This window comes from Diuraphis noxia, unplaced genomic scaffold (assembly GCF_037042655.1).
Source record: "Diuraphis noxia isolate RWA-SAM2 unplaced genomic scaffold, SU_Dnox_SAM2 contig0005, whole genome shotgun sequence".
Classification (NCBI taxonomy): Eukaryota; Metazoa; Arthropoda; class Insecta; order Hemiptera; family Aphididae; genus Diuraphis; species Diuraphis noxia.
The window spans coordinates 7,484,207-7,499,764 of NW_028301715.1; the positions used below are offsets into that span (position 1 = coordinate 7,484,207).

General features: G+C 29.8%; 1 protein-coding gene across 3 annotated transcripts in view; it reads left to right on the forward strand.

Moving 5' to 3' along the window:
• The window catches only part of LOC107164382 (uncharacterized), a 277,547-nt gene that overhangs the window by 122,420 nt on the left and 139,569 nt on the right, over window positions 1-15,558 (forward strand). The gene's annotated exons all lie outside the window — the stretch shown is intronic.

The following is a 15,558-nucleotide window of genomic DNA, read 5'->3' on the forward strand; positions in this document are numbered from 1 at the left end:
TATTGAATATTTCGAAAAAAAAATTTTTAAGTTTTTTATTTTCATTATTAAAAAATAAAAAATGAATTCTAAAAATATAGCGCAAGTGTCTATGAATTATATTTAAAAGAAATTTTTTTTAAATATTGATTAGAACAAAAGTTATTTCATTTGTCAGAATGTCAGATCTCTGTGGGACACCTTGTATATTATAATTATATTGTGCTATAAAATAAAATTCAAATATTTGTTATAAATGATTATTGATGTATTTCAATTATTCGAGACTGTATGTTGTACGATTATTCGGGCACTTTAAATAAAGTTTGATTTTTGATGTTAATTTGAATGAAATAATTAATATTATTGTATTGCGTTTAAACACTAGTATTGCATGCAGCATTACAGTTTTATTTTAAAAAATCGAGAATTAGATAAAAACTACAATATTATAAATGAAACATATATTTATAAAAATAATGATTTTACCGTACAAAACCAGTGAAATTTTTTTTAATAAGTTTTTAACTGGTCCAATAGCGCTTTTTTATAGGTAACATAACAGATCAACGCTATTATTAAAACCAGAAGATCTGTTGGTTTGATGATACTACAATCGCTATACTCATATGAAAAATATATTATTTTAACACATATTATTATATTATTTTCGTTCATATCTTTTAATTTCTAGTTTTCGATACTTGGCGTATTTGTTAACGATATTTTTATTCTTCCTCTCAAGTGAATTTTAAATTGATTTGCAATGACCAACTAAAAGTCACATCATCAAAATTTGATTTAAATATTCTTAAATCATAGTTAGTACCTATCCAAAAATGTACCGAGATTAAAATATAGCAGGTAAAATATATATGTATTTTTACTACAGTAGTTCAGTTATTGTAATGTATATGATTGTAATTCGCAATGAAAGTAGGTACACGTGTCATGGCATAATAATTAAAATATTATACTATTGTATTTACGGTTAGGTTACTATTATATTCTATTAACGGGTAACATTTGAGAACGAAAAATAAATGCAGTTATTTATAACGATATTGTTATAGTTTCAAGCTAGAATAAAATAAAAAAATAATAGTATTTTTTAATTATTTTTTTTTTGTTTTATAGTTTTTACCTCCATAGTCGTATGTGAACCGAGAACGAATTAAAAAATATATTATTGTATACAAATTATATAAATAGAAAATAATCGAGTCGGTTCTATATTTAGGAAGCGAAAAAAAATAAACGCTCAAAAATTATCAAGGGTATAAGACCCCCCCCCCCCCCAAAAAAAAAAAAAAAGAACGGTCAAACCTCTGTGAAATTTCACTGGTTTATCGAAATTAACATTTAAAACGAAAAGTAGACCACAGTCTGTAAACATCTGCTGCGCACCCGCGAAAACCACCAGCCATGCGGACTCCATATACGCGCGCACTCAGCCCGAAAAACCCGCATTAATATTGCAACGTGGTGTTTTTATTCATTTTTTTTTTCGATTTTGTTTTTCCTCGCGAGTTAACTCCCCAGGACGGTTGTCGACTGTAGTAGTGGTTATCCTTCAGAGGCAATCTCGTCATAATAATAACAATATGATCTCACTGGAACGGGGTCGGCGCGTGCAACGCGCTCGGAATAATTGAAGCACGTACAAGATTCATGAGACCGCATCGTTTTGAACAAAAATAATAAATAATAACAGTAATAATAGTAATAGTAATAATAATGTAAAAGGTTTGTAGAACGAAGCAAATGCAAAAAGTGGTCGTCACAATTGGGCCCCTGCCACCGCATTAATTTCATCAAACGGCCGTCCAACCATCTAACCGGTTGTGACCATAGTATAATTTGTTACCTCTATGGCTGTGACGAACCATCTAGGTTCAATATAAATTTGACAACGTGAACCGCATTTTAGGAAAAAAAGTCATTGTGATGAAGTGACTGAATTAAATTTATGTCAGTGTACTAAACGCGGTAATAGTGGTAACTGGTTAAAAATATTGTAGAATTTGATTCTTATCTCTGACTTATGGTATATAGGCATACTACTGTGGCATATTGATACCGCTTTCTAACCACGAATGGCTCTTAGCAGGAAAAATTTTTTGTAGAATCCATGACGTCATATCTCATGAAACTGTGATAAGACGGACTATGATAACAATGATAACGAGAATATCAATGTTTTGTTTTTCAAACTTCAACTGAAAGTCTGAAACTTGATGACCTTGCCAGATGATACGATCTTGGTGGGAAAATTTCTCTAATATGCTTACTCTCATTAGATGATAAAGTAGGTGGTTCAATTCTTTTTTTTTGTTGGTAAAAAATCTGGCTTGAGGTTCAATATTTCTCTTCTTTCCTACATTTGAAGTATTTTTAAAATCTGTATTTTTGGCCAATTTCGAAATTATTTTATCACATTGTTTTATTATATATTTTTGATCTATGTCATTTAACTTGGTACGATTCACCATTCCCAGTATTGACTCTAACTTATTTGTGATTTCTCCTGTATTATCTGTATTTTCATCTAACTTTGGCTGAGTTTCGTTTGGTTGTAGGAAACCATTATCAACAGCTAATTCATATGTTAAAGATGTTGAAGTTACTGCAGGTTTACATGATAATAAAATATTTTTTTTTTGTTTTGCACATGCACATCATAGTCCGTCTTATCACAGTTTCATGAGATATGACGTCATGGATTCTACAAAAAAATTTTCCTGCTAAGAGCCATTCGTTTCTAACCATGAGTTTCAGGTTATCAGAACTACCACTAATTTTTATTTTTTTGGGGAACCATAGTTTTCGTTACCATGGTTAGGTTAGGTAATTTTTATGTAATATTACCTGTGTAATTATAGTTATTAGACTAAAACGCGTACTCTAAAAAACTACAGAATGATATTTTATCATTATTATTATTATTATTACTATTATTATTATTATTACTGTTACTGTTTTTTTTTTGTATGTAGGTATACTTAGTATTATTATAGGCTGTCTGTTTCAAACGGTTTTAGTGGCCACCATGACAAAGTATATCATATATACTATATGCTAATTAATATAATTTATTAATATTTGAAATTATAAACACAACCACATCACATGTTATTACTATTTTGTATAAATATTAAATATGTTATAGTAAAAAAATAATACTAAATTACTAATAAACCTTAATTGTTTCTGTTGATTTAACTAATAATAATAACATCAAAAATGTCCTGCCCGTTTAAACAAAGTTCACTGTTATTTTTGTATTGAGTTAGTATTATATAATCATTTTATTTCAAGACGTATTAGTTGTATAGATTTTGTACCAAATCGAAATCCGCATGATGTAATTCCACACCTTGTCAATTATTTTTCATGTATATATTTTTAACCTACTCACAAAATGAACAATTTTATAAAACGTTTTATGTCTAGAAAAAGTATTATTATTCTTTTTAATTATACGCACAATGAGGCTCGTTGCTTAAATATAGAAAAACATATTTTTTATTCAAAACAAATTTATAAAAAAGTTTTAAACTTCTGAATGTTATGCTAAAATATAAAAGTATGAAAAACTTAAAAAAAAATATAATAAAAAGATTTTAGGAAAATAAATTACTCGTTTCATATTTAATACTTATCTCTTTGTAAACAAGACAATCCACTTAATGTAAACGATATTTCTATAACGTAAATTATATTATGAAAACATGTTTTTCGTGGGCCTTATATGAAGAGTTTCGAATACATAACATTTTCTCGTGTATATTAAAGCCGAACAATTTACATTTTATTTTCAAACGTATCGAAGTACTTTTACTGCTCCAAAACATGATGACAGACACAAAAAAAAATTTTAAAAAAAAACACTCATCATGATAAAATCAATACATCCTTCACCCCACTCAGGATCTAATAGGTATTACAAATCGAATTTTAAAATTGTATAAAATAAAAAGGAACACGCGTATACCTGATGTAAATATAATGGGATGTGTGTGAGAACTTTTTTTTAATCTGAAAGGCGTTTCTTGGCGGTCTGGAAAAATTCAAGGCGTATTTGGGCATTATAATAATAATACATGCAGTCGTGAACGAGGTCACGTGCGTTTTGGAGTGGTCACGAACGTTCATCGAATCCTACGCATACGATCCTTTGAGACTTTCTCGGAAAAAACGCATGTCCTACGGACCAAAAAGTTCCCGAAGCGAAATAAATAAAAAAAATTCTTGCCTGCTTGTACGATTAAAATATTTTCTTTATCCTTTTATTTTATTTTGTTTGTTTGTTGTTTTTCATATATATAATATTATGTATTTTTAAAGTGTTTTTTTTCCGACAATAATCTGCTAAGCGTAAGAGACGTTTGGAGAAATATTTTTTTTCCACCCCACCGCTATTTCATCGCTTATATAATTCAAAAACGTATTACCACAAAGCCTTGAAAAAGCCTCTATTTTGTGTAGGTTACATTACTGTTATTGACAATGTTTGAAATTTAAAGTTGAATTTTTCTTTGTTAAACCCTCTCGATCATAATGCCATACTTTTTAGTATTAATTTACGATTTACGGGCCTGGGGTGACTGCGCAGATAAGAAGAAAATATTTAATAATATTAATAATAAGTTTTTGTTGTAAACCAATATTTATTTTTATTTTTGTGATATTCACAATCCATTCAACAGGTACCTATTTATAATCTCGTGCATTTTAATCTTTTGAAGTTTATCAAGGAGCACGTTCATGACGATTTGCTCGGTAAGAATATCCAAGGTTCAGTAACAATGAATTCAAACTATATCCATGCAATGTGAATTAACGATTATTACTGTCTGACGTACATATTTCACAAGTTCAAAAATATGTTGTAGAGCACAAAGATTATAAAACTGAATTTATCTATTTCGGATTGCAACGAAAGCTCAGAAATTTCATGGAATTTAACAATTTTTTGCTCGCCATCATCTTTTATATTTAGGATTGTCATGTATCTATACAAGAATAATAAACGTGTACATTTTCTTTGTGTAACATTATAGTTTTTGAGAGACTTCAGTTTTAAGGACGCATTTTCCATCGTAATGTGTATCCACTTTCCATGCGCCGTGCATTCTGTAGTAACTAAAATACACATGTGAGATAAAAAATAATATTACTCTATACCCTTTTACACATTCTAACAACCCCGCAGAGATTCCTGAAAAAATGTATATTTTGATTAACATCTGGAACTTATTCCCATGAATATTTTTCGTACAACTCGTAAAATCATTCTTCAGATTCAAAATCAGTCTACGACATAACACTTTTATTTACAGTACGAAACTATTGTTGTATACATCATATTATGCACATTTGTATAAAAAAATGTATATATTATATTATATACATTTTATTTTCGGCGGTGATAGATCTGCGAAGATTCAACAATTGAGATGTTTTAAAAAGCTCTGTGAAAGAATATAAATTCAAAACTCTTCCCATTGTTATCACCTTTATTATAGTTGTTGAGAGAAATACATACGATTAATAAACGTAGCTAGGTAATGTGTAAAGTTTTCGTCAAACAATTAAATATGGACCAGGTATGCGTGAGTGATTACGAGTATTGTAATAATCAAAGGTCCGGTTCAATTTGATAGCTCATTTTTTTGCTAAAAATCACGAGTTCACAATTTATGATAAAGCAAAAAGTTGTTTTTTTTTCTGTACAATAACGATCACTGGATAACACTTATAACTTATAAGAAATAACATATAATATTTAAATATTATAGAGATATTTGATACAAAATATTCGGTGTAAGAACAGTGGTATATTTTTACTCTGCAGAAAGCATATGAAATATTAAGTAAAGTAGGTACCTACTGTAATGTCCATAATATAACAATAACATTTTATTTACTTCATTTAATATTTGGATTAAATTATAAATTATATAAATAGGTAGCAGGGTTTACACAAAACATGAATTGTACTTCGCTTATAATATTATTTATTAAAACTTAATAGTGTGTTTTTCTTCAACTCAGTTACGCAAAACACTTATATAATGCTTGGTTCTTTGTTTAAGAGGTTTTAAACACCTTAATTTACAGTCATGTGAGCAAATTCTTAGATTAAATGAAAAATTTGTTATTTTTCATATATAATATACTATATAACCTAAACCATAGTTAAATCTTACTTTTAAAATTAAATTCTTTGCTCAATATCAATTAAAGATGTGATAAATATAACGATATAATAAATAAACCAAAATATATACATATATAAGAAATACCTCCTCAAAAGTTTTGTAAAATGGAGATTGCTGGTTACTGTACAGAATTTACTGAATTCCAGAATACTAAAATACCAGAAATAAAATGTTCAATCGAGTTATATATACCACTCGTATAATATTTTATTGTATTTTACTTTGTTTTACAGCCGAATCGTACTTCTTTTTCTTTTTCTTTTTATTAGTTACATTATGTGCATGAACTTTAAAGGAACGCTCAACACGTAGTATTTAGATCCAATATAGTGAATTTTATAAAGTAATTTTTTTATAATAAAATTTAAACTACAACACAGGACGTGCTTTATTATCGGGCTAGTGAATTGGTGATATTGATTGAGCGCATATAATAATTTATATTTATAAATTTTTAATTCATAACTTTTCAAACAAGCTTTACAAGTTTTACGAGAAAAAATAAACTATAATTAGAAAAAAAATGGAGAAACTCTGATATAGGAATGCAAGGGATTGGTAAGCGTATATTCGTTTGGATTTCAGTGTTGATCTTTCTCTCTCTCTATGTAATTTATATAATTCCGTTGCCCCACCGGATAGCCGATAGAAAAATAATACGACCAAGCCCTCTACTCCGAAATTAAATCAAATGTAGTATGTATGTGTGTGTGTATGTGTGTTGGCGCACAGCTTACGTTTCAATAAAATAAATAATAAAAATAACCAACAAACTGGCGTGGACCGACTACCACAAACGGGGAGTGCAAACGCGACGTGAAAAACAAAAATAACCGATGGACAAGCAGGGAGTAGAGGAATGGGGTGCGGGTGGTTATAAAGCAGCCCCCGAGCGAGGATCTCGTTAGTCGAAAGGGTCAACAAGGGATGTTTTCTTTCAATATGAATCCACCACTTCCTCGTGTTCCATTTCCTCTGAACTTAAACGTCCTCTTATACACCACCACGCGCTGACTCCGGTTAAAGCGTAGCTGTCCGCTGCCGTACACCCCAGTGCAATATTTTTCTAATAATATAATGTGCCCTATAACATTGTATACACATATTACATGTATACAGCTTATATATACATAATCAATGAGTGGGTGGTATGAGAGGGAAACGCTTGTTTTTGCCGTGTCCGGAAGGAAAAAAATAAAATCTCGTGCGCCGTTGTTTGTTCGCGTTGTATTCCGTGTGTTGTTTGTACACATACATACGGCGGCGTATGATAAATATATGTATGTATATTGTATATAGGTAGTGTATATATTCATATGTATAATATTAAACCAAACATCGAGAGTTGCAATACGCGTGTATATACGGTACCGGTAGCGTCGATGGAGGTTATACACATACGCGCTGGGGAAGAATAGGTAGTGGCTGACAGAGTGAAGGCCATTATGATATTTGTACAGCCTTTTCAAAGGTATATAGAATATTTTACATCGTCCATGTTATATACTGACATGACGTGACTGGCTGAAATGGAGCGCGCGACCCCGGCGGCGCTATGGTGTTTGTTCGGACCCGAGTTCATATTGTATATTATACCAATTCGAATACCGAAATTGTCCTACTCTAGCTAAAAATATTAGAATTTACATAATAATAGTAATAATAATGGAAATAATGATGATTTCGGTGACGGCGAATTCGATGAAAAAAACACAAACATTTTCTTAGAATATTATACATTATTCAGATAATTGTTTATGTTATACGAAAATAGGAAGTAGGAACTTGTAAATATAAATTAGTATTAAATAGTAATTACTGCTGAAAACTCTTTAACATTCAATGAAATTAATCACAATATTGGTGATATTACCACGACGACCTCCTATAATGTATAATACACCGATGTATATTTTTTGAAATCCAAACAAATTATCTTTGGCTTGAGCCATATCAGCGTAAATTATAAATTAAATATTTAATTTTTCCTTGACATTGCGCAAGCATTTGATCGCGTCTGGCACGACGGATTATTGTTCAAATTAAAATCGTTTCTACCGGCTCCCCTCATCCTAAAATCTTATCTTGAAGACCGATATTTCACTGTTAAATTTAACAATTCCTACTCTGCCTACCATAAAATCAAAGCGGGAGTACCCCAGGGAAGTGACCTACCAAACATAGCCACCCACGATATACAATACCACTTAAATCTTATCTCCGATTGGACTCAAAAATGGAAAATTAAAATAAACGAAAACAAATCAGTTCAAATAAATTTTTCTCTGAAAAAAAACGAATGTCCTCAACTTTTGCTCAATAACTCACCAATTACTATCCAAAATGTAACCAAATACCTCGGAGTTCATTTAGATAAAATACTTACCTGGGCCCAACACACAAAACAGAAAAGAAAACAAGCAAACACACGTCTACATCTCCTCCGTCCATTATTATTATTATTATTATTATTATTATTATTATTATCATTATTATTATTCCATTATTATTATCCTCCGTCTCCTTCAATGAATTTAAAAAACAAAATATTAATATACAAGACGATTATTACCCCCCTCTGGTCATATGGTATCCAAATCTGGGGCCAAGCCAAACCTTCCAATATAAAACCCATACAGACTTTCTAGTCTATATGTCTTAGACAAATAACCGGAGCCCCATAGTACATGACCAACGACGCACTTCACAAAGATCTCCAAATCCCAACAGTCGACGAAATCACAACTCGTCACTACAAAAAGTTTCACTCCAAACTGCACTCGAACCCAAACCCTCTAATTTCCCGCATGTCCTCTATAACCATCCACAACAATCCTCCGAGGAGGTTAAAAAGAAAATGGTCAAGAGACGCTCTTGCCTAACGGTCTCCATATTGAACCAATCAAATTAAATAGGAGGTACTGTTGATGGACGGTTTTCCCCCCTCAAGACATTCAAGTCATTTAATACCTATTATCAAATTTACTTATTGTACAAATTGTATAGATTGTAAATATGCTTAATAAAAATTAAAATAAAATAAAATATTTAATTTAAAAAAAAAAAAAAAAAAAATGTTCAACAGCCATTACATTATTTTCTATGGTAAAAAAATTAATATTGAGAACAATATTTTAGTGTACTCTCAACTCTAAAGTATTAAAATAAGACTATATAAATATAATAAAATTTATGGTGTATAAATATGTAAATATGAAATATTTATATGTTAGTATACATATATAAATAAATGTAAAAAAATATCACATTTTTCATAAGAGGACCCTACTGAATTGCATTGTTAATATTTTATTAAAACCGTTTACTTTTTTTTTTTTTTTGAATGTTGTAAATTGGTCTTCAGAGAGTATTGTTTTTTTTTTTTTTAAAGACGTATTTATTGAATATTTTCAAAAAAAAAAAAAAATGCAACTCTAATCATATCTCATATTTAAAAACTGTAATATCGTTGTATTAAAATTCAATTGTTGAAATTAACCTCAGTTGTATTCTAAGAATAATTATGTATACACTACACTATCTATACACTACATACAATGATTAAAATATCCTTGATAGTTTAAAACATATACAAAAATACTTATATAATTTCAAATAATTAGACAATATAAAAGAGATTTAAAATAATACAATTTAGTTTACTAATTAATTTCAAGTATAAAGTATATAAATAGAAAAAAAAACTATTTACAGAAAAATAGTTAAACTTCTATACTTTTTTGTATATTTGATTCAATTTTTTTTTTTACATTTAACCTGACTAAACATTTTTATCACATTTTAAATAGATTTATACGAATATTCTGTAGTTATTGTAAAGCCAATTTTCCTATAATTTTTCGTATGTAAAATTATTAAAAATTACGTTTGAAATATTGATTTTTTGTGTTCGTCAGTCGTCAGTACATTTAAAATTTAAATATTTTATATACCTTTTGAAGTAGTATTTTAAACAATAGTTCCTGATAAATATGATTGTTCCTTGAATATTATATTACTATAAAGCCGTTCCATTAATTGATATTTTTAAAAAGTATATAAATAGGTACACGAGTAATCGTCCAAATTCTTAATCCAATTTGCTTTATCTGATTAAAAATCAATAAAACAATGTTATGAATTTATGATATTTTACTAAAAAAAAGTAATATGGGAGTGGTGTAGCTAAATTGCCTATATAAAACGCCGTTAACCATTATTTTATTTTTAAACCTATCTTTGCTTGCAGAAAGGCTACTTAGCCAGTGAGTGTAGCAAGGAAAGTATTTATCATTTTCAAAAATATTCCATAAACCCATGTGATTACAATGCAAATATACTTTCAAATTTTGATGTAAAACTATGAACGAGCGAAAGGAAAATATTTGTATGTTTTATATTATTCAAGTATATTCACGATTTTAACTCGTACCAACTTAACTTAAAATTATTTTAAAATATTTGTTATAATTAGGTATACTATTGAATAGCGTTTCAATGTTATAATAAAATACCTTAATTTAATCAAAATCATTTTTATGGACGAAAACAATTTCCTTCCCTTTTAAAATCATATTATATCTCTTTTATAAATGCTTAAGACTTCTATAACATAATAGAAATGTAACTGATAGAAGTAATTGATATATGGATTATTTATCCACAAATATTATTAATATCAGTGATTTAGTATAGGTATTACATGCTTACTATTACAACTGAATTTACGAGGAGAAATATCAAGAAACACAATAAAGACCATTCATATAGTAACAGGAAACGAAGGGGAATATTATCCGTCTATTGTAACTCACAATAAATATTTCAAAAATCAACAATGAAGTTATAATTCATATAACATATATATCTGATCGATTCATAATCATATTTTAGATAAAATCTTTTTAGTTTATATGTTTATCATATCAAATAAATGTTCTGGTTTTAAAAACTTAAATAGGTAAAACAATTTTTTATTTATACCATTTTTTTATTTTTAGCTTTACTTACCTCACTAATCTATGATATAATAATAATAATAGTATTACAACGAGACTACGAGACAAAAATTGAATTTGAATTATAATTTTGAAAGAATGCCGACGTCTTTTTCTATATAACGTGTCTTTGAAGTCATGTAACGAAACTAAGTTTTACTAAACGTCTTATAAAAAACTACAATTGAAAAATGTACAAGCGAAGTGTATGTTTGGCACATGTTCAACAGTTCAACACACACTATTATCTTTAATAATACACTATTTTGATTACGATAGTTTTAAACTCTAACAGATTAAATACGTTGGCAAGTTAACTATGTAAAAAAAAAAATAATAACCATATTCACTTACATTTTTGCTTTATATTTATAGAGCAATGTAATGTTTTAATCTATACATGTTCAAGCTTTTTATTTTCATATAATATATTCATTTTCTATAATTAAAACCCCTCCCTCTCTTCTAAAAGTAACCATTATTGTATACCTAATGATATATTACCTACTTTTCTACTTTCATATATTTATAATAACAGTCGATTAATATAATATGCAATGAAAATTAAATGTTTGAATTCTGTCCCGAAGTTTTTATTATGATTATTACTATTATTATTATTATTATTAGTAGTAGTAGTAGTAGTAGTAGTAGCAATTTAAATTTAGTGCTAGTAGTATATTATGTCATCGGTGTACCAAAATTGTTTTAATTACCGATATTGTTTAATCATTAATTAAATAGTTGTAAAAATCATGCAATTAGTGATTCTTAGTTGATTTGGATAGGTATCTGCAGTATTTTTGGTGGCCTAATATTTTTAGCAATAAATTAAATAAATAATAAATAATTGCATGTAGGTATTAGGTAAGGTTAAGCAATAAGGTATCTACAGTTTAACTATATAAACTTGAACATTATTTTTCAAAAATTACTTTAATATTACCATACTAAAGTTTCACTTCATATTGAAAAAATATATATTTATATATTTATATAATCATACAAGGTGAATGTAGTTGTTAAAATTCTTATTTTTTAAATATCTTAATACACTCGGCATTTAAAGAGATTATTGTGACGGTATAGATTTATTTTTCTTCCAAATGATATCAACCTATTTTCCCAGTAAATTATGAAAAAGATGATTTTTTTTATGTTCATGCATCTAACTTAAAATTCAAACCAGCTGTCTCTGAGTTTTACATAACATATGAAAAATATGCAATTTTTAGTATAGTCGTACTTAATATGCTTGGAAAATTTTGGGAATTATAAAAAAAACACTAATTACTATTATCGTCATAGCCTGCATATTTAAAAAAATGTTATCATGGACTATTATCCTTAACTTTAATAATTTAAATACTATTCGTTCAAATTTCAATTCATAAATATCAACGTATATAAAAAAAAAAAATCACTGAGGTTTAACATTTTACACTAAAGAAATGGTCTTCACTTGGAAAACAGAAGTTTGTAGGTCACTCCATAAATAGGATACCAAAAGTAAATACGTATTTAAAAATATAATTTTTAAGTATAATTGAAAATTCTAATATAATAATTAAAATAAACTCATTATTAAAATAAAAATGTTGTTAATAAATTATGTTTTTTTTTCCACACACACATTAACATTTATTTTGTATTTACATCTCTGAATTTGAAACTAAACATTGGATTATGTGAACTATGTATATTGTATACGTCTACTCGGTAGCCTATAATACATTTTTACACAACAAATTTTTAATTCCCACGACACCGCCACACCGGGACCGGGTAAAATGTTAAGTTGTTCATGGGCGGGAAGGGGGAGGAAACGAGTGTTTGTTTCACAATAAGGCTGACTGAGACAAATCTGTACATATCTATATAAATTATTTCAAATGGTTAGTCGAAAAACAAAAGCAAGCTGTTTTTATATAAACATTACGATTTACTTTTCAAACTTAATATCATCATACATGATATAGGTGTAGGGTTGAATTTTGAGCGAGACCTTAACTTATATATCGTAAAAATAATAATAATTATTATTATTATTATTATTGTCGTCGCGTCTTCGTCTGGTAACACGGGATGATACATAGTCAACTTAGAATAATAACAACAATATACTTGTATATAATAATAAATATAATATTATTGCTATTATTATATAGACTCGTTTTTCACGTAAAACCCTGTAAATCCCTTGTGGGTCGTCGCACGTGTCGAAAACAAGAATAACGCACATCATACATACACACTTCTTACACACACGTACATTGCACGGGTTGGCTTTAAACGGGTTTAACTTACTCGATGTGCACGTAACTTATGTATACGTATTTGTGTGTGTGTTGGTGTGTTTTTGCGTGCGCGGGTACACAATACACTTTATACACGTCTTTCCATCTCTCTATCTCTCCAAACAACAACCCGGCGACGAGGAAAGTATATGTAGAAAAGAAAAAGAAAAAGTTGGACTGCGTAATCTTGAGACATATAATAGTATATCCTGCTGCTCCTCCCGAACGAATGTTTGAGTTTTTAAATCGGTCGAATAAACTTTGACGAACGCTCTGCAGAGTTTCTCGCCTCGTCTATACTCTGTAGTCTCCGCCGTCCACGTTGAACGCGTCGTATATATAACACAGGGCCATTATTATCGTTGAGTTATTGTTTATTTTTGAACTAACTGCAGCTCTGGTATACACGAAAAAATCGAACTCTAGCGAACTTCAGCGGAAACCCGAATTTTCCGCCACCATTCAGTGGCCCACAGCCGCTTCATGTGCGTTCCGTATAATAATAATAATAATAAAAATAAACAATGACAAGCATAATAAATTATTAATTTTGTGGTAAGAAATTGTATTATTTAATTTGGCCAGACGATGACTGCGTTGACGTCAAGGTTTATTGATAAATGCGCGCCACGAGGGGTATTTGTGTTGTGTTAACTACAGTATATGGCAATGCTATATGCCGTACTGCTGCTGCAGTCTTTCTAATCCGTAGCACGCGACCGAAAAAAAAATAGTAATAACTATAATAATAAAAAGGTTAAATAACAATTCGTATACCGAACAAGACATTTACCAAGTTTTTTTTCGAATGAATCGGTGGAATAGTGCGCAGAAGGTGGAAGAAGAAAACGTTGCTGCAGCCTGCAGGTAAACCCCTCGGTGTGTTTGCGGGGTTTTTTCGTTACTTAAAAACAGAATAAATCTAAGGATTTTACAAAACAGGGATTTGCCGAGATTATTTCACTATACATAGGTATATAATAAATGTATGTATAAATGGCCCGCGTGCGTATATATAAAGTCGCGATAGGGGTGGGTATAGGGGTGGGGGTGGTTTCGTGTTGATGTCCAGGATTTTCGCAAGATCCTTTTGCGCGTTGCATAGTCGTCGTCGTTGCCGTCACCACCGCCATAGTCGTCGTCGTTGCCGTCACCACCGCCATAGTCGTCGTCGTTGCCGTCACCACCGCCATCGTCGTCATTGTCGCCGTCGTCGTCGCCGTTGGTTAGGTATTAAAACGCAAAGTAGTCGACGAAAACTGGAGATTTGCCGGTGATAAGTTACCCCGTAAATTATCATTTACCTAGGACGCGCTGTATACTTACGAGGCAAGCGTATACCTCTACGTTAATATCATTGCACTATACGCTATACGTGGACGCTGTAGTTGAACCTTTTTGATCCGATTTAGGTGAAATTTTATTTCGAAAAGTCGTAGCGCGATGACAATAAATTTTACGGTTTTTATTGGAGGAACGACGAAGACGACACGCGGCGGTGACTATCCACATTGCGAGGTCGGTAAATCCGATACAAATAGCCACATAAACGTCATTTATTATACGCATCTAATGCGGCGCGATGCAATAAAAAAATAACCATACAGAATATGTAATAATATATACTTTCTATATTATACTATATACGTTACGCAAGTATATATTTTATATTATGTTATACGATTATATCAGCATTAAACCTGCAGTATTGACGATAAAAGCTTTTTTTTTGTTTTTAGTTTTAATCGTCGAAATTAAAAAAACGAACCATTAGTGCTCTGGAATCGAGTTTAACGTTGATACATATATAATATAATATAATATGGTAATATTTTGGTGCACCAACTACCCTTTTGATGGGTTGAAATTTTTTTAGTCATAATCAAAACTTTTCACGTTTTCGAATTCTAAAAGTATACAACCCGTTAACGTTTAAAACGTTGTACGCGCCCAATGGACGTCGGACGAGGAGCGACTGGCTACCGCCGTGAATATAATGTCTTTCATCTTTTGTTTTTAAAACCTTATTAGTGAATATATAATATGCAGCCGAGCATTCAA